At 44.4% G+C, this 24,846-nt stretch overlaps 1 protein-coding gene across 3 annotated transcripts in view; it reads left to right on the top strand.

Annotated features, from left to right (window-relative positions):
- The window catches only part of PRICKLE2 (prickle planar cell polarity protein 2), a 223,627-nt gene that overhangs the window by 95,126 nt on the left and 103,655 nt on the right, over positions 1-24,846 (top strand). The window contains exon 1 of one of the 3 annotated variants that reach the window (XM_006135077.4): positions 4,267-4,568. The exons of the other annotated variants lie outside the window; for them this stretch is intronic. The gene's annotated coding sequence lies outside the window, so the exon portion shown is untranslated. Of the gene's footprint in view, positions 1-4,266; positions 4,569-24,846 lie in introns of those variants that run through there. 3 annotated transcript variants of the gene reach the window in all.

The following is a 24,846-nucleotide window of genomic DNA, read 5'->3' as shown; positions in this document are numbered from 1 at the left end:
GTGACCACTGGGGACAGCCATACCACCAAGGGCTGGGGCTTGCCATCTTGCCTGCCTCCAGACTGGGTAAGTGGGGAGAAAGTCACCAGCGGGGAGGGAGAAAGTGAGTGGGGTGTGCGGTCCCTGCTGCCCTAGGATGCCCTTGGGGAGAAGACAGCAGCCACACCCACCTTCTGCCCTGAGCCTCTCTTCTCCCAACACCCCCCCCCCCCCACACACACACATCTCCAGCCCCCTGTCCTGAGCCCCTTCTCAAACCCTGACTCGGACTCCTGCACCTCCCATGTCCTCAGCCTCCTGCCCTGAGCCCTCCACCTCCCCAAGGCCCTGTCCTGAGTCCTGCACCCCCTCCCCCCACACCTCCAGCTTCGTGCCAGCAATGCTGGATAAGTCTTCTAGTATTAAACAATTCTGCATGTCTGTGGTGACTTTGACCTACAGGCCAAGATACATGGTGTATTAAAACAAGTATTGCTAGCAGAAAACTAAGCTAAACCTTACCAGACAACACATTAAAAAAAAAGCAACTTACCAGAGCCCAAAATGTCTTCAAAGGAGCTGAGATCTTAAACATTTTTTACGAGTCTTTTATGACTGTCTCAGCCACCTTTTATCTTGCTCCGTTTCCCCATCGTGACTAATGACGCCTGCTTGGAGGGGGCAGGCATGAGCGTTTGCAGGAGTTGCTGCGGTTACAAGCAGCTACGGTTTTTCCTCACTTCAGCAGACATGACATTTCTTTCCTCGCCTTCCCTCCCCCTATTCCTGCTGCTCCTAAGGCCAGAGCCGGATTTTCCAAACCTAGTCACCTACTTGATCTGCGTGCGTAATTTCCATCTGCTTTAATGGAAATGGCCCAGATGTACCGAGAGGAGATTGCGTCTCTTGTTTCTCTGTGCTCCCACCTCTCAAAACGACTGCCCCTACCGTTTTACAGTCGCCATCTTGCCCAGGATGGGGAGCAACTTGTCTGCCTGGGGGCACTCTGATGAGGAGCAACAAAGTGTAGGGCACACTGCAGGCTTGCTGGCTCTCGCCTTTCGCACAAAAGCCAACAGCCAGCACACAGCTGATAAGTGTTGGCAGGAGTTTGCTCCCCTAATTATTCTTCCTTGCATGCATATGCAATTTTAATATAGTTCCACTTATCAGCCCTGTTGTTATCAGAGGTGCATGGACTGACCTGCTAATCGTAACCAAAAATGAATGGAAATTATAAGTAGGCAAGACTGTGGTCTCCGGAGCACTCAGCAAGCAGCTTCAAAGGGGAACTGAAAAGGGAAGCAGCATGTGTTGCCCATGCAGCTGTAGATAAAGCGGGCCCAATGTCAGTTACCGAGGGGCGTGGCCGGGAGGCAAGAAATAAAATGGAAGGAGCGTAAATAGGAGGTGAAGCACTGGCCTTGGGGAGACGCGGCGCCCTCTTCAGCCCCCGACAGCTCAGCAAATTGCAGAAACAAGACTCTTGCATTTCAAAAAGAAGAAAGTGCATACTTTGCGAGTGTGTGGTGGCTCTAGAAAGAGAGAGGCTTCAGCAAGGCCAGGCAAATCAATTCCACTTTTACCATCTCCCTATATCGTAGGGAATAGATCCTCACGTGAATTGTGACTAGGGATATTAAAGTGCTTTTATTTGTGTAAATGTGTAACCGCTGAATTTTTCAGTAGTTGCATGCTCCTGTTCTCCCCTCCCTCCTCCTCTTCCTACTGCTGCCTCTGATAAAGAGGTGGCTCCACAGAGGCAGGGTTTCACAGGGAGCCACCTTAAAATCTGGCTGCCCACATGCACCAGCTCCAGCCTCTCTCCTCCCCCTGCTGCTGCTTCTGATACAGAGGCAGCAACTCGAGGTTGGGGGTGGGGAAGCTGCATGTAACCTAGAGGATTAACCAATGAGCCCAGATTCATCACTTAACTGTGTGCTCGGGTACATGGTTACATCCCGAATTGTGACATCACAGTTGCAGCAGCGTGGCATCAAAGAATCCATTCAGAGTTACACCAGCTATGTATCTGGCCTGGCCACTGTGGGTTATTGCCAAATAGCTCCATGAGTTTATTTAGATACTTCACAAAACATTTTTCATTCATCTTTTGAGAAGTTTTCTTTAAAACGCCACAGATCCATTTTGGCTGTCGAGATAAAATATCTTATCAGTACAGAGGGGCAACAGAGTCCATAAACATGCTTTCATGTTGGTGAGGCTAAAAGAAAGAACCGATGAGCTTGTCTTGAATATCAAAAAATTGGTTGGCGTGTATTTGAGTTGCCTGTACATACATCTCAAGAGAGAGGCTTTTGAACATGATGTTTCTTAGCCATAGTTTGGTAAGTCACACTTAAATAGTACTGCGATAAACACATTCAAAGTGAATCTATGGAAGGCTGCTTGGAGAACTGGCCAGAAGATACATAGCTCTATAAAATAGAAATAAATTGTTTATACGTGCAAAATGAAACTGGTTCAATGAACACATTTTCTTTTGTACAAGTACATGCAAAATAAAATATCATTTAATCCATTCCGTATGTATAGCAAAGGATCTTTAAAAGGATGTTTATTGGTTTTCAGGCTAATGCAATATTGGTGGGAGAAAACTGTATAGACAACAAGAAAAAGATTTATAGAGCGGGAAAAGAGGATGGGTAGGAAAATATTCATGATCTGATCAATTCTGGCTTTTGCGCCCTGCTGCTTCCTGGAGAGAAATCACATCCCACTGCCTTCAGGATAATAAATTGATAGTGTTCATGTGTTTGAGCATCTATACACAAAAAAGAACTTAATTCTGAGCTGAAGTTGCTCCTCACAGTAAAAGAGACATTATAGAAGGAAACCCTAAGGCTACGTCTATACTGTAGCCTTCTTGTGGAAAAGCATATGCAAATGAAGCGCAGCATGGAATATCGCCGTGCTTTATTTGCATAAGTAATGAGCAGCCGTTTTTGTGCAAAAGGCTTTTGCGCAAAAACGAGCCACGTAGACAGCTCCTTTTTGTGCAAAACCCCCCTCTTGCGCAAGAGCCGTTCTTCCTCGTTAAGGTGGTTTCAACCTTTTTTTTATTTGGGGATCCCTAAAAGATTTCACAAGCAGGAATTTCCCTTTGGAAATTCAGCCTGTGCTCTGCAGACCCCTACAATAGAAGTCGTAGACATGTAACTGATTGAACAGAATTCAGCTATAAATATATCTATATTTTTAACGGAGATTGCCTATCTCCTAGAACTGGAAGGGACTGTGAAAGGTCATCGAGTCCAGTCCCCTGCCTTCACAGCAGGACCAAGTACCATCCCTGACAAATTTTTGCCCCAAATCCCTAAATGGCCTCCATAAGGATTGAACTCACAACCCTGGGTTTAGCAGGCCAATGCTCAAACCACTGAGCATTGGATGCAGCATGAGAAGGGCATTAAACTGTGAGCTTCTTTGGTAATGACAGCACTTACAGGTTTTGACCTAGAGATGGGGGTATTCACATACTTCTGATTGAGCTGAAAAACAGAATGCCCTTTCTGGGATCTGAAACGTTATTTTCATAGTCACCTTTTGTGGATACCTTAGACACAGTCTGCGGAGCCCCCAAGGGTCCGTGAATCACAGGTTGAAATCCACTGTCATAACTATAACATAACCACAGATTTATTCCAAATGTATCTAAATTTTTGGCCTAAATTCTACAGTTACATTATGTCATCAGACGCTCTCCAGGTTTGCACAACCATAAAAAATCAACATTTAGCATGGGATCATAAAAGGCCTATATTTTCTTCCATGCCCATTTATTGTTTGGAAATGAACAGAAAATGTCGAGGTCATTGTGCAGCGTGTAGGAAGTGACACATGTTGTAGCTGTGCAGTTTGTAATTTTATGAATAGCGCTCCCTCCCCTCACCCCCGCCCCCGTTTAGTGTAACATAAAAAATTAGTACCATGATCAAGCATGTAGATCTGTATGCAAAGAACTGAGCCTCTTACAGCTAGGTTCTGTCGAAAAGAACACACGTGAATGGGTTATTTGCCAGGTGAATCGTTAACTGAAATTCGTTATTATTTTAGAACTACATGCTGGTTATAAACCTTTTTCTACTGACGTACAGCTACGAGCTGTGCTGAGCAAAGTACCTTCTCTTTCACTTTGTTAAAGCTGTAAGAGATGCTGACTTTTGAGGTCAGAATTTGGTTAGAGGGACAGGGTTGGGTTATGCCTCCTCTCTTTCACCAATAAGCGAAAACTTCGGTGAGCGTCACTGCAAACAGCCTGAGTGCTTTAACTCCCCAACTGACCTAACTGATTTGCAGCTACAAACAGCCCTCTCAAACAGTAAAACCACTCCAAATGGCAGTGTTTTAGTCAGGCTGTGTAAGAATGCTTCTCCACCTCTCGCTGAGTACCCCAGAGGGCCTCAGTCAGCATTTTGCTCTTCGCTACAGCCACCACACTTTTCTCATTAGGAAGACATTGAAGAGACGTCTCTCTTTTTACCTCTCCATCTTTCTCTCTTTCCTTTCTCCTTCCCATTGACGCAGTGGGTTTTTCAACACGTGAAATAAATGCCTGTTTAGTCGGGGTAAGTAATCGTGTTCTCTTTGTAACACAGAAAAACATGAGCCGTTTAATCTGAGACTAATATTTGCATTTGGGAAGTTGATTTCAGTTGTAATTTTCTGTCTCGGGGTTGCTTTTGCAATTGGGCAGGAAAACTTGAGCTAACCAACTCAAATGCTGTAGAGAACTTTGGTCTCTCTTAATTACTGCTGCTAAATTACAGAGCAGAGAGTTGATTTACTAATATAGGATGTTAATATCTATACTTCAAGTGGGATTTGAGAGGGGAGTGCGTGTGTGGTTTTTTTTTAACTTAGGAAAGTTTAAACATTTTAACTTTACGTAACTGTGACTTTGCATTGCTTCTCTTTCCGACTTCTCAACCACTTGTAGTTTTTAGAGCATTAAGAATTTACACTGTAAAACATTATGGGAGTCTAAAGCTTATCTTTAGCTTGTAGTTTCAAAATGTAGTGTATGTCCTCTCAGCTGCTGTGGGGATTTGTGTGGAATGACAAAATGCAAATCTTGGACCTTTTGACAGCTGTGTTTAATAGAAGCTAAGATGTTATTTTTAACTCTTGGGTGTTGGGTTTTTTTTTTATTAAAAACATTAGCACACATTCTAAAGGGAATGTAGACTTTCTCTGATGCAAACTAAAACAGAATTTTTTTTCTTTCAAGTAAAACAAAGGGGTTTTAAGTATCTAGTAAAACATGCTCAATGTTAGGGCTTTAGAATACTTTTGCAATTAAGCAAGTAACAAGTCACATTTCACAGGTTCACTGGTTAGTCATAAATGACACATGGTGGGATGACAAGAAAAGATTCTTCTCGCAAATTCAAATTAGCTCGTAAACTGCAGAATTCTGGTCTGTATTAAGTTACTTTAGCTATTTGCTGCTATAGACGTATGTAACATCCTCTTCTATTTGCATTTGTTTAGCAGGGCAAATCATTTGTATGGTTTGAGATTCCAGCTTTCTTCAAGCAGATGTGTTTATCTGTGCAAGTAATTGGAGAGGCAGACATAGTGGTCTGTGTATACAGACAGAGCACATATCCACTAGGGAAGGGAGTAGATTAAGACAATTCTTAAAATAATCAGTTGCAAAAGCTTGAGAACATAGCGCTAAGCAACTGAAGGTGTGAAGTGAGTGAGAGCAGAGAAAAACTGTATGTTTCGCATTCTGTTCATAATATTGCACACTGCCCAGTAGTAGGGATAAAAAAAAAATAAAACTGATTCAGTATGATGTTTCTGTAGAGTCAGTGTATGTCCCGTATCCACAGATCTGCGCATAATCCCAACCAGAGGAACAGTTGGTTGATGAGTAAAATCAATGTAAAAAGCAAAAGTTAAGGTCCAGTTTATTTGACTTTATTTCTGTTGAGAGAAAGGGGACGTGTGTGTGTGTGTGTGTGTGTGTGTGTGTGTGTGTGTGTGTGTATATATTTGCACAAACAAACAGCTGCTCCATTCTGGAGCAGAAAACTGTTCTTGTTCTTAAGGCAAATTCCTCTGAAAGTGTGAATCATTTACTTTGGATTTTTGTGGTGGAGGCTTGGGATGATTAAATGTTCTGTCTGCAGGAAATTACCAGGGGATTTGAGTATTTTCCTGAATCAGCCTCAGATGGTACACAGCTTTTGGTGTAATACAAGAAAGCACTGTTACGGGGCAATCTTTCTGTGCCTTGCTGCCTATCGACAGAGCAGGCCTCCCTGCATTTTTCAAAGCCCAGGTTTTGCAAGGGTATTTTTTTGTTACGTTCCCATTTGCAGCAACATGCTGATTTCTCTAATGATCTTGATTAAGTTATCACTTAGGTCCTTAATTAGCTGCTTGATCTTCTTACGCCTTCAGTGAGGTTATTTTATTTGCTCTTCTGGTGTTTAGCGTCTGTATGGATTATTCCCAGTCTCCTTTGCAAAGGTGTCTCTCTTCTTTGGTAACACTAGCGCTTCAATGAAAGGCCGCGAGCAGGATGAAGCCAACACATAGCAGTTCTGTTTGACTGTTTATGGCATTTGCATTGCACGGTTGGGGGAGTGGGAAATAAGGACATCATTGTTGTAGCTGCCTGGGCTAGCCGTCGGTGCATCATTCAGGAACAGAAAAAGTGAAGATGTCCAGGGGAACAGGACACTGTCCATGCACGATTGTGTCGCAGCACTGAGCTGCTTCCAGTGAAGCTAAGCAAAACCTTCCTCTTTTGTCAATGATCATTCAGAACTCCAGGGGATTGGATCCCCGGCGGAGGGAAAGCATGGCTTTTAGAATGCTTGTCTCCAGGGCAGATGCCTGTTGGCTTAGAATAGGTCTGTAAGACAGTGATGCGGATTTGAAATAGACCAAAGGGACAGCTGATAGAAGGCTACCTTCATATGCACCCAGCCATTTCAAGTTCCGGGTGGGGGGAAAAAAAACCCAACAACCCAGCCACCTAGCCTTTTTTCATGCCATTGAAAACCAGTCTGGTCATTGGTATCTGTAGGTGGCAGTTGCTCCCAAACAGGGCGAGAATCGAACAGAATTACAAAGTGTGTTTGGCCGTGTGGAATAATCATAGACCGTCACTGGAGTGGAGGTTGCTGTCTCTAACCCAACCAGGGGCAATAGTTTAAAATGATGTGTAAAACGCGCAGGCAAGTTGTGTTATTTGGGCACAGAGGGGTGCGTGCAGAGATTTGTGTAGTACAGCTTGAGGAAGGGATTGTGACCTTGGCCCAGCAAGGGTCCACCTAGGCTAGGGAGTGGATCGCATGACTGGGCCCTCCATCTCAGTGGGCTACAAGATTGTCACAACTAAGCAAACGTCTACACTGCAAGCTTATTTTGGAAACAGCTATTCTGGAAGGTATCTTCTGGAATAGCTTATTTAGAAATAGTGGGTACGTCTAAACTACATGCCTCTGCCGGCAGAGGCATGTAGATTTGTTTGTTCAGCAAAGGCAAATGAAGCCGCGATTTAAATGATCGCGGCTTCATTTACATTTACGTGGCTGCCGCGCTGAGCCGACAAACGGCTGATCAGCTGTTTGTTGGCTCGCGCGCTAGTCTGGACATTCCCCCTGTCGACATCAAAGCCCTTTGTCGGCAGCCCCGGTAAACCTCATCCCACGAGGAATAACGGGGCTGCCGACAAAGGGCTTTGATGTCGACAGGGGGAACGTCCAGACTAGCGCGCGAGCCGACAAACAGCTGATCAGCCGTTTGTCGGCTCAGCGCGGCAGCCATGTAAATGTAAATGAAGCCGCGATCATTTAAATCGCGGCTTCATTTGTCTTTGCCTATGTGTCTAATCTACATGCCTCTGACGACAGAGGCATGTAGTCTAGACACAGCCAGTGTGTCCACACTACAGGGAAGCCTCAAGATTAGTCTGAGCCAGGGTCCCCTAATGTGGACGTGATATCTTGATGTACAGCCCCAGGAGGCACTGGGGAGGAATAACTTTAGAATGGCCTCGGTGAGAAGCTATTTCAAAATAGCAACAGTGAAGCGTCCACACACACTCTCTTCCGAAAGAGCTTTTTCGGAAGAGTTGTTATTCCTCGTGGAATTAGGTTTACCAGCGTTGGAAAAAGCCCTCTGTTATTCCGATTTTCTTTCGATATAATGCAATTGCGGTGTGGATGCTAGTATTGTTTTTCTGGAATAATAGCCGTTAGTCCAGAAAAACGGTGCCGTGTACATGCACCCCAAGACAATCTCCTGGATAGGGCGGTTTTGCTAATTGCGCTTGGGCACCTTGACTCTGCAGGGGCGCCAGTAGTACCGTAGCAGCACTTTGATTGGATGCAGGGGGAACGCACGGCTCTCACAGTTAATGTCCTGTGCAGTTGTCACACACCTCACTTCATGCACCCTTGCTTTATGCGTGTGGCACTGTGGTAATACCGGTAGGAAAAAACTATGCAGATGGAAACCAGCAGGATCTGGCAACCCTGTGCATGGCCAACGGTAAACAAAATACCTCACGGGCCACACGCAGAGCCCCGATAGGCCTCGGGTTGCCCATCGCTGCCTTGGGCCTTCCTAAATTCCGCAGCAAGCATGGAGGAATGAGCAGCTTTCTTGTCGGGCAATCTGTAGCGTGAGAGGCTGGAGTGTTCACTGGGTCTCACCCAAGAGTTGTGGGGGAGATAGGAAGGTTTTTTGCACCCATTTCCACACTGTCCCCTTGCAAATGTCAGCGACAAGACAGCCTGAAATGTAGCTACAGGTCTTCGCATGGTGTATCTGGTAAGGAGTTGGAGGCTGGGGTAGAAGGGGTGCTGCACTCCGCTTGTGCTAACGACTGTATTTGGTTGCTGTTGGCAAGGGGGACAGTGCGTGGGTGGAATGAAGTGGTGCGTTACTATTGCACCCCGCCAGTATCGTGGGAGTACCAGGGCGCTCTCAGAACTCCTGGGCCAATTCATTTACAGTTTCTTTGGAAATTCCACAGTGTTTAATCTTGAAATGCCTTTTGAGGTCCTCCCGTCTGTGAAAGCGCACCCCGCCGAGTCACAGAGAACGTACGTTCCAGATCATAAACCACCTTCCTCTTCTAATTAAGAGCACAGCACCGTGTGCCTTTCCACTGCACTGCTCGCAGGCGCACACCTAGTGGCTTTTGTAGGAAATGGCATGTTATTGTCAAATTAGCACATTAACACAATGCGGGGAGGAAACTCTTCATAACGTCCTGTGGAAAACCCATGGAAGAGGTACAGCATCTGTAGTAATGAGTTAGTGTTACTTAATGCAGGGTCAGTTTTGTTTGCATTCATCCATTGGGGAAGGAGCTGGGACAGTATCCTCTGATGACAAATGTCAGTTATCAATATAGAAACAGCTCCTTATTAAAAAAATATCATCGGAGCCGGGGACATGCCTGTGACTAAGCACCAGCCACTATTGGAGCCCCATTGTAGTGGGCGCTGTCCAAACACAGGCCACAAAGAGCTTACAGTCTAAAGAAACAAAGAACGGAATATTATCCCCATTTTACAGATGGAAAATTGAGGCACATAGGGAGACAGTGGCAGAGAAAAGAACTGAACACAGAGCTTCTGGATCCCAGCCCAGACCTTTAACAAGATCATTCTTCCTTGCCTTGTCATCAAGCAAATCATTGTATTTCGTAGAGGTGTCGGGGAAAATTCTTACAGCATAACCTCATCTACCCCTTTCAAGACTGTAAGGATTTTCTGTTTCAAAAGGATGAGGTTTTGGCTACCGAAGGCTTCACTGAAATATGAGGCCTTTTAACAGAAGTGGAAAAGACCTGTTAGATCAGCTGTTCTCAACCAGGGTATCTAAACGTCCTCCAGGGGCACTCAACTCATCTTGCTATTTGCCTTGTTTTACCGCAGTCTACATAAAAAGCACTAGCCAAGACAGTGTGGGTTGAATTTCATACTGACAGTGACTTGTTTGTAGTGCTCCATATACTATACGCTGAAATGGAAGTCCAATATTTTTACTTCCATTAATTTATAATGGTACAGTGAAAATTAGGGAGTAAGCAATTATTTCAGTAACAGCATGTTGTGACACTTGCTTACAAAATCAGATCTAAAAATACACAAGTAGTTTTAAGTGAGGTGAAATTCGGGGGTACGCAAGACAAATCAGACTCCGGAAAGAGGTGTAGTAGTCTGAAAATGTCGAGATCCCACTGCATTAGATCACTTGGCTCATCCTATAGGGCCTACCATTGACTTATTCTATACAGGATATCATATCACTCAGTACTTTGATATCCTGTTTTACCCATGCCTGGTAATGGGTCTTTCATTATTAGTCTTGGAGAATGTTCAACTGCCTGATATCCTGGTTCCCAAACAGAGGGCCCTGGATCTCCATTGGTCCACCATGCATTCCCTGGTTATCTGTAGCGAGCAGCTGTTGATGTGGTGTTAGCTCGCTTCACATTAAAAGAGATTAGGGAAGTAGAGCATGTATTCTTAACTTGACGTGACCATGTCAGTGACTGTGGCTGCCCTCAAGGGATGTTAATTTCATCACCTGTAGTCAGAGAGGTGTTCATGAGGTTCTGCAAAGCATGGTCCATTCTGTGAAAAGGTTTGGGAATCCCGGTAGGTATCTTCAGCTCAGTATGTGCTTAGACATTCTTCCGTGCTTGGTGCACTGAACTCTGCTAGAGCTCTCATTTAGGAGGCATGTTCTCTTAGCCCAAGCTGTAGAGGCTCATGTTCTCAACTCTGGAGGTCCCTGATGATGTACAAGATGACTGCTCACAATCCTAACGTTAAACCTACATTTTTCTGCTCTTAATTTCATCCTGTTACTCCTAAATGCAGAGCCCCTTCATTCTGCCTCTCCATCCCGAGTTATTTATGCAGGACTTGCTGAAATGTATCTTCTAGAACGAGGCTGATTCCACATTTCAAATGAAAGCCCAAAGAGACGTAAATTGGGCCTGCCCCAACTAAAACAAAACTGAAGGGTTGCTTTGTGACCTTCAGATACATTTTAACATCTGTGCCAAAAAAAAGTGATATACTCTGGATGGATTATCAAGAGGGGTAACATATGCAGGATTTACTCCTCTGTGTGATTTATTTTTAGCGATGACTAAATTTTAAATAGACCACTTTCTCCTCTTCCTTCAGGAACTTTACAACTGAAACATGGCAGGTCAGATTTTCTGGTGCAGGACTCCAATTTCACCCTGGTGTAACGCTGCCAAAATCAGTGGGATTAGTCAATTTCACTCTGGGGTAATGCAGTGGGAAATCAGGCGGCTACACTGCAGCCAGAGTACTCCAGCTGGAAAAATCACACATGGCTGTCATAGAACTCCCTTGCGTCTAATCTGGCACACTGTACAAGCTGGTTTCACCAGTTATAGAATTCCATCTTTTAATGCTGCCAGCTCTCATGATTCTATCACTAGACTTATGTGAGAATCTCAGCTTTCATTTTTTTAACTAAACTTCCTGCCCTAATGGTTGTCGAGAAACATTTGGAAACATTAACTCTACAGGCTCAGTATCGAGAAGGCAAATAAAAAGAACCCACTATTGTTATTGAAAAATCTCATGATTTTAGGACAATCTCATAGTTTTGAGAGCCTGAGGCATATTTTTGGCATGCTTGGGGTGGACAAAACTGCATCTAAAGAATATTTTGTCTATCTTTTGCACCCATCTCTTATTATTTTGCCCGAGATTTGTTTGTACATGTCGTTTCAGTGGGAGAGTATTAAGTTGGACAAAATTACAGTGAACACTATTAAAAATCAATATTTACCCACCGCATACAGCAGCGTTGGAAATTACCTGCAATTTTTCTGATGCTAGCACAGATGTCACTGTGGAGATGCTGAAGGAATGTTGACTGCTTATTAGAAATACCGTACTATGGGTGTAAGATGCTACTGCTATGGGCCAGGTGGGATCCTGCCATAGTGGGCCGGTTTCAGTCGCAATAGTGGGCCGGTTTCAGTCGTGGCCGTCTGGGTGGGGGAGAGCAGCAGTGGTTGTTAAATGTTCTTATCGTTTATATTTCAAAGGCAGATGATCAGATATGAACTAGAGGCCCTTGGCCTGGGTTCGGCCATCCTTTAGGCCCACGCAGACTCACTGCAGTTCATGGAATGGCACAGGTGTAAATGAAGCCCAAATTGAAGAAGGAAAGGACCCATCTGTGGTTTTGACTCTGGGCTGGACCTTAGGAGGTCAGTTCCTAATGTAAGAATGGCCATGCGGGGTCAAACCAAAGGTCCATCTAGCCCAGTGTCCTGTCCTCCAACAGTGGCCAATGCCAGGTGCCAGGGAATGAACTGAACAGGGAATCATCAAGCGATCCCACCTGTGTCACCCGTTCCCAGCTCCTGACAAATAAAGGCTATGGGACAGCATTCCTGCCCATCCTGGCTAATAGCCACTGATGGACCTGTCCTCTGTGAATGTATCTAATCCTTTTTTGAACCCTGTTGCAGTCTTAGCTCTGCCACTATATAACCCGGGGCAAATCACTTGACTTTCTGCATTTCAATGGCCCACTTTTGAAACAGGATTAATAATGCTGCCTTTCACATAGCCGCAGTCTGTCTCTTTGGCTGTGTCTAGACTGCAGGGTTTTTTTGAAAAAAAGTAGCCTTTTTTCGAAAATACTTCACCTGCGTCTAGACTACAGCTGCGTTCTTTCGAAATTAAATCGAAAGAACGCGGCTTTCCTTTCGAAGGTGGTACTCCTCATTTCACGAGGAATAACGCCTTTTTTTGAAAGTGCTCTTTCGAAAAAAGGAGCTATGTAATGCAAACTGTGCTTTTTCGAAAGAGAGCATCCAGACTGCCCGGGTGCTCTCTTTTTCGAAAAAGCGGCTTGCTTTTTCGAAAGTACTGGTTGCAGTCTAGATGCTCTTTTTCAAAAGAGGCCTTTTCAAAAGTATCTTTCAAAAAAGCCTCTTTCGAAAGAGGCTTGCAGTCTAGACATAGCCTTTAAATCAGAAGCTCTCTGGGACAGGAGCTCTTGCTCTGAGTACCAGAGCTAGTACAATGCGGCTGGGCTGTTGGTTGAGGGCTACTAGAATATCAACACATGAATAATTATGATAATTTGGCCCCAACACTTATCCAGAAGCTCCTGTTGCTGACTTGTCTCTTCAGCGTTTCTGCATAAACTCCTGGATGGAGGGTTGTAATGAGGTAATTGTTGTTTGAATTTTGTCACTTGACCTGGCACATTGAGTTTGGATTTTCTTCTTGGGCTTGGGAATGTGGACTGATGGTTCCAATATTCCATTCCATGGCTGTGTTTCCGGCCCAGACTGTGTTGCAAAGGGGTAAAAGTGAAAGAAGAAGGTAGAGTTTGGTAATGGTGTTGCCACTTAATCAAATCAGGACTCCAAAGGGAAATATCCATTCAATGCTTATTGGATTGTATTCATTAACATTTTCACTGTGCTGGCAAAGGACAGCAAAGCTCTCTTGAGAATTCAAACCTAGGTCATATAGTGCAGTCTCTGAAAAGAGTTTTAGTCCAGAAAGCTATGCATGCTTTTATTGTTATACTATTAGGCTGCGCAAGAGGGCTTATCCCTGAGTGGGAGCGCCAGAGTATTTGCGCAAGAACCACTGATTTTGTACATTACAAAGTCAGTGTTCTTGCGCAAATACTTGCGGCCAGTGTAGACAGACGGCAAGATTTTGTGCAAAATCATGCCAGTCTAGACGCAGCTTTATAGTCCATGAACCTGAGTTGTACTTTGGATTAACAAGAATGGCATTATGTCGGAAGTTTAAATTACTGTCATGGGAATGATGATAGTCCCGCAACACTTTTTAGTCAAAAATATGTAGCACAGGGGTATGCATCCCCCGCCTTGCCTGAATCTGGCCCCTGAGCCTCTGGAAACCCCCCCCCCCCAACACTGGGGAGTCCACACTGGGGCTCAAGCCCTTCCATTGTCCTACCATGGGGCTGGAGCACACAAAATCTACTAGCCTTTGCCCCCTCCCCCCCAGGCACTGGTGTGTAAGGGGAATGTGTCTTTTTTGAGTGTCTTTCTCCTCATTCAGGGGCAATGTCAGTGAGAATGCTTCTTCCTTGTGTGCAACCTGACTGATTTTTCTGTGGGTCAGTGGCCCCCAACCCAAAAAATGTTCCCCGCCACTGATATATAGGATCTTGAGCTTTCGTGGGTAAAACCCACTTCATCAGATGAATGATGTTATAGGAATGTTTAGAATAAATATTTTGGATCTGATGATTTGACTGGTGCCAGCTTGGCTTCAGATTTTTCAGGTACTGTTGATAATACTTTAACATCACACTTCTTGATTCATAGACACAACGGGCAGTTAAGCTACTTGGCCCACATTTGCAAAAGTGACTAGTGATTTTGGAAAGTCAGAGAGGGGTTGCCGTGTTAGTCTGTATCTGCAAACACAATGAGGAGTTCTGTGGCACCTTAGAGACTTACAGATTTATTAGGGCATCAGCTTTCGCAGGTAAAACCCACTTCATCAGATGGATTGGAGTGGAAGTGACAGAAACAGAGTTGTATATAAGGAAGAAGTTGCTTGTGTTGATGAAGCTAATCAAGTCAGGGTGGAAGTGGGTCATTCACAGCATTTGGTGGGGAGATGTGAATATCCATAGAAAGGAAATTGCCTTTGTAATGCATCAGCCAGTTGAGCGCTTTATTCAATCCTAAAGTGTAGTGTTTAATTGGCAAATTAATTCTAGTTTTGCTGTCTCCCTTTGTAATCGGGCTTTGAAATTCTTTTTTAGAAGAATGGCTATTTTCAAATCCATTACTGAATATGCAGGGTGGTGAAAGTGTTCCCCTACAGGATAATGTGTGTTACCATTCCTGATATCAGAAACAGAAGTTTCAGACAGCTCAACATGGAGATATTTTAAAGGGGCTGGATTTGTTAGAGTTTGGGTCCTCTGTGCTTCTGAAAACCATCTTCTTGATTCAAGTTCAAAGACAACAATCCATTGGAGGTGCAAATGTATGGACAATATTATTTTGGAGCACTAAATGATGCCCTTAAAATTAGAAGTGGTGGTAGTGTGGTATAAACGCTTTTATTGATTTTGGTAATCATTATGAAATCACAAGTTGTAAAATATTAAATTGCTGTGTGTGAAATTGCATTTTACCCATGGAATAGCAAGCTAGCTAGTGTGTGACATGTATTTGACTATTTGTGACAGTATAATTGATTATAGATCAAGTGGAATGTGTCAATATATATCCCTCAATAATAAGTGAAAGTTTTTGAAGCAGTAGCAAACTAATGCAAAGATCAAACATTTCTAAGGAGAAGGAAAAAAGACAGAAATTTATTATTGACTCATCTTGACAGTTGCTTTGTAGCATTCGGGAGAATTTTGGGAACAAAATTCAAGTATGCTATTTAATTTGACAGTTGCAGAAAGTGAGGTTCTTATAATAAATAATGGAAAAGATATAGGAAAAATGCCTGCTTATTGTAGCAAGAGAAGTGAAAGACTGATGGGGCTAATTTTGTCCTTCCTACATGTACCCCATTCATTTCAGCTGGAGTTTTAACAGAACTGCAGAGTACAACCCAAGTAGCAGACATGACCATACCTGTAATTTCCAAATGTCTCGTTTATTTTTTTCCTGCAGAGCATGAGAAATGAACCTCCTAGCTCCCAGTAACATTAATGAAAATTGCCTGGCTTATTCTGCTCTCGCACAGCTGAGCATTTCCCACTATGCGTCAGCTTCTGTTGTGTCATGTTTTGTCATTTCATGTAAACTGATGCAGTGTAACCTAATGCTCAGACGTGTTTGATTAACCTGCCTTCTACCTCTCTGCTGAATAACTGATTCCTAACATTTGTGGCTCGTTGGCTGTACACTTGCTGAATTTGTGAGGTCATGGGTGTTGCTGGTTTGAAAGGGTCCGGATTTCTTTGAGGTGATTTCTCAGAATTGGTCCCAACATTGATTAGCGCTTCCCTCCCCCTCTCGATTTCCTAAACATGCAGTTTGTCATTCAAATAAATATTTATTTTATCGCGCTGGAACATTTGAGGAATTTTTGGTCTGGCTTTTTAAAGTCAAAGATTTCTTTTCCCCCCAGCTTTTCACATTTTGTTTGTTGACCTTGTCATCCCATGATTTCACCACCGGTGTGCACTCACTAATGAAACTCTGCCAATGGCATTCCATTTGGGACCAAATATTTCAAGACTCTTAACCTTATTTTATTAATAATAATTATAGTATAGTATCACTGAGAGACTCTCGAATCGCTGCGCATACACACAGTCCTGTACTTAGAGACATTCCCTGCCTCAAGGAGCTAACAGTGTCAATAAGCCAAACAGAGAGGTAATGGAAAGTAAGGGGGCTTATCGCTATTTTATGGGTGGCCCAAAGAGCTAGGTGTTTTGCCCAAGGAGACCCACAACAGAGCCTGGAACTGACTTCTGCTCTCATGAGTTCCAGTCCAGGGTCTTTAACTGTAGGACCACCCTGATTTGCATCCGTTATACTCTCTGAAAGTAAATTGTCATGATCTATTGCCATTCCCAACCTCTGGGATGAGCCTGCTTTCTGAAAGACCGGCACAGAATTATATTCGTAGATTCCAAAGCAACAGAGGAACAAATGCCAGAGAACTGCCCCAAAATCATTCCTACAGAAGATCCTTTAGAAGAAAAAATCCATCTTGATTTTAGAATGTTCAGTGTTGGCAAATCCATAAAGTCCCTTGGAAAACTGTTCTACTGGTTAATGACTCCCCCAGCCTAATTCCCCATTCACTCCAGATTGCTCTACCATAGTTATGGGGGTAGCTATGAGTTGAATATTGACCAAATGTTTCTGCAGAGTAGATGGGGAAGCCCTTTTCAACAACCAGTCCTACCCAACAACATTTGCCTTGCTAACAGCCATGATTCACCTTCATTTCTTTTTACCGTCTTGCTGAAGCATAGGTCGGCAGACCTCCCCAACAACACATTGTTGCCGCAGTGAGAGTAAGCACAGGAAGGACATTTCAACATCATATGTGCAATCTGGTGTGTTGCTATTCATGTCCGTGACCTTGCGATGGATGGAATTAATTTCTAATCCTAGAGGCCCCCACCATTTTCCATTGTCTTTATCTAAACTTCCCAAAATTATTAACTGTTATTATAAAGGAATTCCACATTTTTGTTCATGTCAATTACATCACCTCTGGGATCTGAAATTGTCAGATATGCATCCAAGCCTGACTGTATGTGAGATTTCACTTCTTTGGCCAAGGTTTTTTCAATGAGGTACAGATTTGCTTTCAGTGGCTATTAGCTAGGATGGGTAGGAATGGTGTCCCTAGCCTCTGTTTGCCAGAAGCTGGGAATGGGTGACAGGAGAGGGATCAGTTGATGATTATTCATGCTGCTTGTGACTGGTTGGATCACTGGGGTCTCTTGGGATTGTCCCCCAGTGTGCTGATCAATGTACTGATGACCCCCTTTCTGTCCTCTGGAGCTCTCCACCACTCTGTCCTGCTTGGCCAGAAGCTCTGGTCTCCCCCAGCAAAGGCACAGAATTGGGGTTACTGCCTAGCAGAGTCACATGGACATTGAACCATCTCAGCTGTGGGAAGATTCAACTGTAAGGCTGTTAGCAGAATCCAGCCCCCAAAAGGGACCAAAACTGTGTACAAGGTCTACGCAGAAAACACTCATAAAGATGTCTATCCCCTTTATCAATGGAAGAGAGAGATGCACAGTGGTTGCTCTCTGCTTGGTAATGATGATTTACACTGGGCTTGATGATAAACAATGGTGTATTTATGAAGTATAAAAAGTAGGATTTAAGTATTTGCAAGTGAAGACAGACAGAATCAAAGTAAGTTACTAAGTTAAAATAAACAAGGCAAATGCTTTGAGTTCTATAACTAGATGAAGGCTTCTGTAATCTGTAATCTCTGCATGTGTTGCTAGAATAACTAAAACCAACAAAACAGATTTGTTAGAAATGTAGTGATAAAAATACTGCTTGTCAGAAGGTTTGTTTGCCAACCGTTACAGATAGTCAGCAGTAGTTAGGCAGCTGTGATTGCCATTCAGTATGCTAATTATACTGGTTTTCCTGATATCTTGTGTTCTCCCTGTCTGGCTGTTTTATCCACCTGTTGTCTTTCCTCTTTGAGAGAGGGAGTGTCTTTTTGTGGAGTGCGGGTATCTTCTCTGCTATTGAAATATTACTATATATTTTAGAAATGTTCATCTGTCTGCCCGTCTCAGTCTGTCTGTGGGTCCATTTGTTCAAGAACTCCTCCTAAACAGTAAGAGCTACGACCACCAAATTTGGTAGGCAGCTTCCTCTTATCATAATTTAAAGCAAAGTCAGGGTTTGGCTGTTCTAGGACAATGGGATTTTCCTGGAATTTGATTTTCTCATAAATGAAAATGGAAGGGGTTTGGCCAGAGGGACAGTTGTAATGCAGAATGACCACAGGGGGCAGCAAAGGGCCAGAGATAGGGACTGGGACAGCTGCATACCCATTGGGCCAACAGGGAGCAGGTTTGGAGAAAGGGACAGCTGCGTTGAGAGAGGGCTGGGATTGTCCTCCTTCCCCAGGGCAACCCGCATCCTGAACCCCTCCTCCCCAGCCACACCCCAGAGCAACAATTTAAATGAAGAAAAACAAAACTTATTTAAATTAAGAACTTGAGTAATGCCGGGTAAATCGTCTAGTATAATATAAAGAGATCATAGTTTCTGCGTAGAAGGAATTTTTACAGTTCCATAGTTTACATCGTGCCATTGTAAAAGTAATGTGCAATACCCACTGCGTTGGGGATGTGTTATTGATTTGGATACAAAGCTGAACCCTCGCAAAGACAAAAATTCCTTCTGATCTCCACCTGGTTTTTATTGCTTTTTAGAGGGGAAAAAACCCATTGTGTTCATTGTTACAAAGATCCCCCTGTGAAGAACAATCCGTTCTAGACCAGTCGGCAAAATACTTTCTGAGCCACAAAACAGCAAGGCCAACAGACATCTCTGGCAGCCATAATTATTTCTAGAAAGCTGCTGGGGTTAGTCTGCTAATGTTTAGCAAACATGTTGGTTTCTCCCTTTGAAGATAATGCTGCATGCAACGTAGTGGGGTGGGAAAATACAGGAAGACGTGGCCTGCGGTTTTTTTCAGCGTGCCTAACGAATAATGGCTCATTGCAGCGTTAGGATTCAGTAATGACTTTGCCCTTTGTGTTAAAGACAAGCCAAGATGTTATGCTGGATGATTTGATTGTACAGACCCTTCTTGGGCTTTCTGTTAGCTCACTTCACAATGGTCCATCTGCCCTCATGGCCGCAGGGAGAGGGATGATGGCAAGGCAGGATCTGAGAGATCTGGGCCCGGAGTCAGCCAGCAGCTGGCAACACAGCATGTACCTGAGTGCTACGACTCAGCCATTCTCTGGCGCAGGGCACAAGCTGGATGAATACACCAAGATCCTGATGGACTGGCGTCAGTAGCAGTCTGTGCCTTGTCTTCAGTGGGCTCTCTCTCTTGTATCCGCTGTGGATGTTGGAAGCGCAGGACTGAGCAGGCGATGTGGTAATATTTAAAAACCAGACACCCTAGAAGCAGAGCTAGAATTTTCCCAACCCCACCTGTTCCCCCAAAGTTCTGTCCCAGCCTTGCCTCTTCCCCTGAGACTTCCCTCATCTGCTCCTCTTCCTCCTCTGCTCCACACCCCGCCCACCATCAGTTGCTTGCTGCTTTCTCCTCCCACCCTCCATCACCTGGGTCAGGAGGGACTTGCCTGCAGAGCTGGGGATGGGAATTGCAACTACTCTATGAACATAGGAGGTTGTCTGGTGAAGTAGAGGCAGGTGATGGTCCAATGCATCCACACCTTCCTTGGTTTTCGCCTTCCTCTGTAGCATGGGGTACAGATCACAGCTGGAGGATTCTCTGCATCTTGGGGTCTTCAAAGTATTTGAAGGCTTCAATACCTGAGATATAGGTGAGAGGATTATTCTAGGAGGGGGGGGTGAGATTCTGTGGCCTGCACTGTGCAGGGGGTCAGACTAGATGATCATAATGGTCCCTTCTGACCTTAAAGTCTATGAGTCTATTCATAATAACTGGACTTTGGGTGACCAGTCAGTAGATCTTACCAGATACTGTCAGGTCCCCCTTTTAACCAGATTTTTCAATAAAAAACTAAGCACTGGTCACTCTGTATGTTGGGTTTAGTGTGGGTATTGGTGGCCTGTGACATATAGCTGGTCAGTCTGGGTGATCTAGGGCAGTGCTTCTCAACTTAGGGGTACTTAAGAGAAGTCTGGGGGGGCTACGGAAACACAACTAAAATTTGGAGAAAACTGAATGTTTGTTTTAAGTTTTATAGCGCTTTATTGGTTTTGCACTTTTTACACCCAAAAATTTCATCGCCTGCCCGACTACAATTAAGTCATTTAAACAAATGTGTTGCAATGGTAGAAAAACATAGAGTGTGTCTGAAAACTGTAGGTACTGGGAGTACTTGTAAATTTTTTTATTTTTTTTTGAAAAAGGAGTACTTTATAAAAAAAAAAAAGGTTGAGAAACATTGATCTAGGGGACCTTTCTGGGCTTTAACTGTGACTCTAGGAACTTTGTGACCACATTTCTAATTCTCTGGAGAAGAAGCAAATGTAGGGAGGAGTGTGTTGAAGGCATTCTCCAAACTTTTGGAGGACTCAGACGCCATCCCGAATCATAATCTTCTCTTAATGTTCTGATTACTTTCCCTGTAGAAAGATCATGCTATGATAAAAGTTTTGTCACATTTTGTAGTATGGAGCCTGCTTTAGCCAAGTTTGAAAAGGACTGTGTTATAAAGCCAAATGGGTTCAGGTTTCAAACTGAGCAGTATAATTGACTTCACCTTAGTACCCTTTCATGCAGATTTTGGATTGGTCTGTACTTCAACCATACAGATTTGACAGCTGAAATGGTGACCTCTTCACATTGGCACATGGAGCTTTGTTAAAGATTTTGATGCATCTGGCTATTTGTGTATTGTATTTGGTAAAGGTTCCCGGTGTGGTTTTGGTTAAGGCCTATAGATTATGATGGACCATTCTTTCCCTATTAAATATCATCAGGCAGAGATGATTCTAAATTACTTTACTTCAGCCAGAATATGTTTTGGCTAATTATATGAGGAATTGGCCACTGTCAGAAGACCGGATACTGGGCAAGATGGACCTTTGGTCTGACCCAGTATGGCCGTTCTTATGTTCTTAAGAAGTTGTATTGTTAAATATATTCCTCTAATAGGCAAATGGTTGGAAAAGAAGCAAATGAAATAGCTTGCAGACTAAAGAGCATATTACCAAAAAGGCTATTCAAATTATGCACTCACATTAGTTAATATTTAACAAATGATTTTTATCCTGAGCTTAATAGGCATACCTCTGAGGCATATAAAACAATGAAATAGCTCGTACCCTTATTTTTTAGAAATTCAGCTGTGTAAAATTTAAGTTATATAAGGTCTTAGAGGGAGTGTTAAAACCTTTTAATTTCCATAAGTCAGGTGCCATATAAACCACAGCCTGGGTGGTATATTTCATGGGTCACTTGTGGCAGGAGTAGTGAATTTCATGGTTTCTTCTAAATGAGCAAAAATCTAATACAAACACAGAAAGCGCAGTGAAATCTCAAAATATAATTCTGAAAAGCAGTTTATTCCTAAGAATGAAAAAAACTCGAGGTAAGATAACAACAAGCAGTCCTGTGGCACCTTAGAGACTAACAGACATATTAGATCATTTGTTATTTCTAATTAAAACAGGGGGGGGGGAGGAGGGGAAATAGTAGACATCAAATGTGATGAACATACTATACTGGCCTCTAAGTCATAGACACCTGAGTTTATTCAGCATTATTTAGAGCCATGGCTGAATTGGTGGGCAAAGTCGAACAGCTGTCTGCATCACAATGCCGTGGTGTTTGAGGAGCCTCATCACACAATCCAGCCTATCGAGATTAGCAGAGAGGACCATCAGTAACTGGGATAGGAATGCAGGAAGAGCCTTTTCAACCCTGGGTGCCTGACGTTAAGCTCCTAAGTCCATGCCCCAGAATAGATGACCTGGTTCTTAAAAGTGGTGTGGACTCAGCATCCCTGAGGGAAATGCTCAGCACTTTTGAAAAAGAGGTCACCTACTTAGAAACTTAAATAAGGACTTAGGAACTTAACGGTAGGGACTCGTCTTTCTAAACTCCTCGCTGAAGTGTAGAGCCGGGTGCTCCAATCTAAGCAGTAATCTCAGTCCCTCATTCTCCTAACGCCTGTGCATGCGGGCGCACACACTTAAAAGCACATCAAAAGCACAATGTGAATCCCCTCTTGGTTAGAATCACACTTTTAATTTTTCCTCCAAAGGGCTCAGCATGTTGGGTTTGTTCCTAATTCACAGGACATGGCAAACCCCTCCCCCAACAAAGATCTTTTCCTTGCAGTGGGCATTAAATAAGCCCCGTGCATTCTTCTTATGTGGGTAGGATAAAAGCTGAGGTGTTTTAAACCATTGGCTCTCACACGTCTGTACTGGTGACCCATTCACACAGCAAGCCTCTGAGCGCTACCCCCACCCCCGTAATACAACGCAATTCACCGCCATGGCGCCTCCTGCTGGTCACTCTGGGAATTAGCTCTTCTGCCCTCGAGCGCCCCCTTCTGGCCGGTGTCTCGCCCACTGTTACGTTATTGGCTCCACCACTTCATGTGTTAGGACTCACGTCCCTCCTAGCCTGTGGCACCTTTCCCTCTAGGTACTGCTCTGCCACACACTCTGGTCCTCCCCCTCAGGGAGCCCCCAACCCCTTATATCCACCTTGCCTCAGTGGCCCACTGTCAGTCACCATCTAGCCCAGGGGCAAAGTGCAGTCTTAAATGGCCACTCAGCATTGGCAAGGGGGTGTGGACCTGCTGCCTTCTCCTGCCCTGGCTGCTTCCCCGCAGCCTGGGAGTTTACCTGGCCAGAGCTCCCCAGCTCTTCCTGCCTTTCCCCAGCCCTGCTCTGTCTCAGGAAGCCTCCTGCTCCGCAGCCGGAGCGTGAGTGAGCGTAGACTTTCCTCCCCTCCAGGAGCCTTTATTTATACAGCCCTCGGCTGGCCCCTAATTGGCTATCGCAGGTGCAGGGAACCTTTCTTGGGTTAAAAGGTGCCGACCCACAGAAAAATCAGTCGGGGGCTGCACACAAGTGAGAAGCAAAAAGCCAAAAACCAATGGCCCCCCACATTCTCCTCACATACCAGAGTCCGGGGCGCCTGGGCTAATAGATTTTGCCTGCTCCAGCCCTGTGGTGGGGCGGGGGAAGGGCAGGAGTGCCAGTGCGGGCTCCCCAACGCTGGGGGAGAGCCTGAGCCTGGAGGGCCGGATCCAGGCAAGCCAAGGGCTGCATCCAGCCCCTGGACTGGAGGTTCCCCACTCCTGGGCTAATGTCTGCCCCAGGTGCTGGCTCCACAGCTCCAGCCCTCTGCCAGGGCTGGCTTTTAACCCTTGAAGGGCCAGTGTGGGGCAGACACCACATCACTCCCCCCCCTTATTAATTAAAAACACTCCTTAATATATTTAATGCTGTTGTTAATGCTGGGGACAAAATGGGGATTGGGGTGGAGGTTGGCAGTTCACAACACCCCCCCTCGTGTAATCACTTTCCAAACCGCACCCCCCTTGAGAAAGCCTGCTTGGCCTTGCATTTGCAAGACCCTGTTACCATGACTAGATTCTGGAACAATGGTTTTATGGCTTTTTCTAATTTTGCGAAGGTCATGTGACAAATTCCCAGTGCCATCCATCGATGCCAGAGAGAGTCCCTAAATACAAACCAGAGAGTAACTTTGCATCAGAACTGGTTTTTTCCAACTAAACCTGGGGGACGAGGGGAGATTTCAAGGAGATTTAACCATATGAAAAGTTGACTGGTAATAGCACAAATAATAACGTAATTGGCTGGAGCTTGAGCAAGGGCAGAGAAATATTGGACATTCTATTTCTGTTCCGTTCTATATAGGTTCTTATTACAGCATGTGAAGTTCTTGCTGCTGACCTGCAAATAATTTACGGATACTGTGTGCGACCTGGTTCTTGAGAGAGTTCTTATAGCTGAATTGGGCTGGAATATTTGCTGGATGCGTGCTTTGATTTCATTTAATAGTAGGGCTGTTTGGAAACTAATAGGAAGGCAATACGTTGGCTCTAGATAAGGGACTACCTGGTAAACCTGTCAAGAGAGCTACGGAAAAATGCCCGGAACAATGTTTCTACTTAGTTTCCAGCCCTGGGCAGAAAAATAAAACAGCTCAGGGACACCAAACAGCTGGAAAGGGACAATATGGGGAGGGAGGAAGCTGTTTGTGTTAGAACAGGTTGACACAGAGACACACTGATAGGTCCTGCAGAGAGAGGCTGATGTGTTTGGGGCTTGCTAATTGCCAGATGGAAAGCCTCCGGGAAGACAGGTTTGAACCCAATGCTCCCTTCTGGCCTTGGAATCGATGAATCTAGGTATCTGCACCTTCTTATCCCTTGTGTGGTTCAGCAGACACACGTTCTCAGCGTCCAGCTACCTGGCCATTGCCTTTCTGAATGGAGACTTGCCTCTCTCTCCCTTCTCACCGCGGTATTCCCAGATTTCCATGCTAGCGCTGGGCATTTCCCCGCCCAGGCCTACGTGGACCTGCTGGCTTTCTTTGCAGAGGCTGGTGGCACGGCTGTGGGTGCCGTGCCGTTAGTTTGAAGCAAGCCTACTTCATTCTTAAGGTAAAAACTGTTTCAGAGAAAACATCC

This window comes from Pelodiscus sinensis, chromosome 11 (assembly GCF_049634645.1).
Source record: "Pelodiscus sinensis isolate JC-2024 chromosome 11, ASM4963464v1, whole genome shotgun sequence".
NCBI classification, from domain to species: domain Eukaryota; kingdom Metazoa; phylum Chordata; order Testudines; family Trionychidae; genus Pelodiscus; species Pelodiscus sinensis.
This window is presented reverse-complemented; position numbering and strand designations above follow the sequence as displayed.